Source organism: Pteropus medius, unplaced genomic scaffold (assembly GCF_902729225.1).
Source record: "Pteropus medius unplaced genomic scaffold, Ma_sr-lr_union100, whole genome shotgun sequence".
Taxonomy (NCBI): Eukaryota; Metazoa; Chordata; class Mammalia; order Chiroptera; family Pteropodidae; genus Pteropus; species Pteropus medius.
This window is the reverse complement of record NW_024344240.1, coordinates 5,931,504-5,935,189: the sequence shown is the minus strand read 5'-3', so window position 1 is coordinate 5,935,189 and position 3,686 is coordinate 5,931,504. Positions and strand designations below refer to the sequence as shown.

Sequence of the window (3,686 nt, the reverse complement as noted above, 5' to 3'; positions counted from 1 at the left end):
TGTCAGCCTTGGTCTCCCCTCGGGACTTTGTAGGTGCTGGTCCCTCTGGAACAGCTGCCTCCAGAATGTTCTTCCCTAGATACACACATGTTTCACTCCCTTACTTATGCTGTTCTCTGCCCACCTAGCCTCTCAGAGGTGTCTTTTTTGACCACCTTATTCAGAATGCCACCTCCGACACTTTCACTTTCCTTCCCCTGACCTTCTCTAGCTTCCTTCATGGCACTATCTTTGCCTGGCACTGTATTGTATGTTCATTTGCTGATTTGTTGTCCATTCTGCTTCTAGAAGGTCACCTTCACGAGGAGCTATTTGGTCCGTCTTATTCACTTCCATGTCCCTGCCTCCAAGATGCTTAATTCTAGACTTTTTATTGGAATTATGTAGTGGGGCTTAACATGAAATAATGGGTTGCATTAGACCTAGACATTCTCTTGCATCTTAAGAATTTGTTCTTTGCAATCACGCCTCTCTCTCTTTTTCACACTTGCATCATTATCAAACGTAATGAGGCATAACACATGTTATCTTAACAGTTGACATCACGATTTCTTTGTTTGATATACCACTTGGAGTCGAGGGTGAGATTTTCAAGAGCAGGCTCAAGCAGCACAAAAATCTTGCTAAGGAGGGTTTGTTATATTTTGGGGTGGAGCAGGAAGAGTGAGGAGGAGAAAGAGGATGCAAGAGAAAGGCAGAGGTTAAAAAACAGGTCACAAAAGTACCAAAATAAGAGAGTGACCCAATGACATTTTCACGAACAGTTCCTTTTTCATTATAGCTTCATATGTTCACAAATATATTACGAGAGTAGATTTTATTTTGTGCCATCACAGAAACAGGAAATCAAAAGGCAAAATACTCTATGATGATATAAGCACCTAGAAATTTGTATAAATCTCGACTAGTGCTTCAAATATCACATGTTGAGAAATTTGGGGGTTCAAGCCAAGATCTTAGGATCCTGAGAGGACTAGATGACATCTGAGTTACAAAATACAACTTAATAATTGATTTTGAGGGAGAGACAGAGGCATCTGTGACTGTTGTCTTAATTTTCACCACTTTCTCCCTCATATCCCAGCAAATCCTTATAACTTTCAGTATGGAACATGAAGCTTTCAGGTCTCAGTAGTGGCTAAGATCATAGACTCTGGCCCTGGATGTTGGGCTAGCATCTCAGCTTACTACCTATTAGCTGTATGATCTTGGGTATGTTACTCAACGTCTCTATGTCTCACTCACCCATCTGTAAAATGAGGATAGTATTTCTTAGGATTGCTATGAGGATTTGAGCTTACACGTAATTAGTGTCACAGAAGTGTTGTTTTTATTACTATTACTATTATCTTTATTATTATTGATGTTATTATTATAATTACATGGCTAGATCAGAGAGCAGGTTAGACTTGAAAACATAAAGTGGCTAGCCCATGAAAACTGTAGGCAGAAACCAAATTAAAAATACAATTTTGGTCTCTTGGAATTTCATCCCCCTCCATTGAAAGGTACAACGCATCATTTGGAGAAAGACAAACAAAATATTTATAAGCTCAGAATCCCCAGGTCCACCCTCCAACCCCATTTCAGTAAGCTAATTATTTCAAAAATGCCTGAAATGTATGTTTGAGATACTTTTAAAAGGGCGAGGGGTGACCTGGTGTGGAAGGTTCCCGCAAGCGGATGTTGAGTGAGCTCTGGGAAGTGAAGGCCAGGTTTGGTCATAGCTGGAGACTGAGGAGGTTTCATGAACTCCAAACTTTACTTCTGAGTTGCAAGAAAAGCTGCAAATTTTCCAGAGGATATTTGGTGAGAAGAGGCTGTCAGCACGTAGAGGAAGAGACCACCACTGCTGGCCCTTCCAGTTCTAACCAGACACCATGCAGCACACAGAGGTGTTGACATCTGCGAGACAGAGAGAGGGGCTAGATGCACCCCATGCTCTGGGTCCCCAGGAAGCTCTGAACAGGCAGAAGGGAAGGCTGTCTAACTTATAGCTGTTGCAAAGACACGTGGGTGTAAGTGCCCTACAAAAGTGGAAGGAGGTTGGCAGGGTGACAGGGCATGTGGCCAATCTCTGGCTGGATGGAGCACAACAAAACGCAGACTCTTCTCCTAACACTCGAAGAGAAGTAAACTCTCCCATGACCCTATCCATATACACCAGGCAAGAGAAGACAAACCACTCTGTGACCAGGGCTAAGTGGTGGCAGTTTCCTCAGGAAAAAGTAATAGAAGAGAAAGGAAGTGTGTGTTCAATGAAGAATTTATGCTAAGACATAGACGAGGCTAATAGAATGAGACTTGTGCTGTACTGCTGGGGCTATGCTGTTGACGAGAGTGTGTGTGTGTGTGTGTGTGTGTGTGTGTTTCCTACATAAGAAATAAAAAGAGGGCTCAGTGGAAGGCACTTTTTTGGGAAATAAGTTATATGAAGGCAGATGGTATTTTCAGGGTTCTGTTTACCTCATACCCTTTCAGATGTAAACTTTGTGTTCAATTTGAGGCTCTTTTCTTTTTGGTAACTCTTCTTTTCCCCTTAACATTATATTCTCGTGACTTATTCTTTCACGTTATCCAGGATCAACTTGGTTCTAGGTGAAGGAGTGCCCGGAAATTGCTGCGCCCTCTGGCACACACACTTCCTCTTTCTCTATCAGGTCCAGGAAGACTCAGAGAGGGCATGAGAAAAGTCTTCAACAGAGTTCTCCATGTGGGCAATCCAGGGAGCTGTCTTTTCCCTGCAAGTCCCCAGAGAAGACCTGAAAATTCTTCTACGATTGTTCATGTGACATTGGGAAACAGGGTTGGGTTATTGGCACATTGCCTTCAACTTTTGCAATGCAAATTGCAATTAGTTACCCTGCATTTGACCTCATCAGAATGCCTTTAGACCTTCAGCTACCAGGCAAAGTCATCTGCCTGAAGTTGCTAAGGTCTCTTGGGACTCCTTGTTTATTGGGATCCTTTGCCTTTTCTGTCATGGAGGGATGCAAACGCAATAGATCTCACAGTCCTTGTCCCCAAGAAACTTGAGATGGAAGTGAGATAAATACAGATGAGATAAGACATATGAACCCATCAAGAAGAAAATATAAACAATTTCTTGGTGATTTAAAATGTTTATTGTCTCTCCCAACTACTTGATTGTGGCTGGCTATCTGTCTTTTCAATGAATGTGACTATATCCAATTCTGAAGGAGTTTATCACTTTATAGACTGATTTTAATTAGTTTGTAGGATATATGAAGTGAGTTCATGTGATAATAGTCATTTCTGCTTCAAAAAATGCCAAAGAAGTCTGCGGCCATGCTACCCTGAACAAGCCCTGTCCTGTCTGATCTTGGAAGCTAAGCAGGGTCGAGCCTGGTTAATACTTGGATGGGAGACCACCTAGAAAGACCAGGTGCTATAGACGTAAAAAATAAAAAATAAGGGATTGTACGCTGACAAGGTCCTTGCAATCTGTAAGGTCAACCAAGGGGTACCTCACCTAAAAAAAAAAATGACAAAGAAAATAGACATTAGAAACTACGTTTGGTTGTTGTAAGTATTGCCTTTTAAATTTTGAGACTGGAATTTTTCAAGACATTGGGAGTATTCTGGAGAATTTCTAAAAGTATTGGCTTCCTGCCTGAATAGTTTGTGTTTCAAAATAATAAGGTGTTGCATCTTGACAAAAGTCC

At 41.6% G+C, this 3,686-nt stretch overlaps 1 pseudogene; it reads left to right on the top strand.

Moving 5' to 3' along the window:
* The first annotated feature begins 3,299 nt into the window (after positions 1–3,299).
* Positions 3,300–3,418, top strand: LOC120607599 (uncharacterized; annotated as a pseudogene).
* Positions 3,419–3,686: the final 268 nt, after the last annotated feature.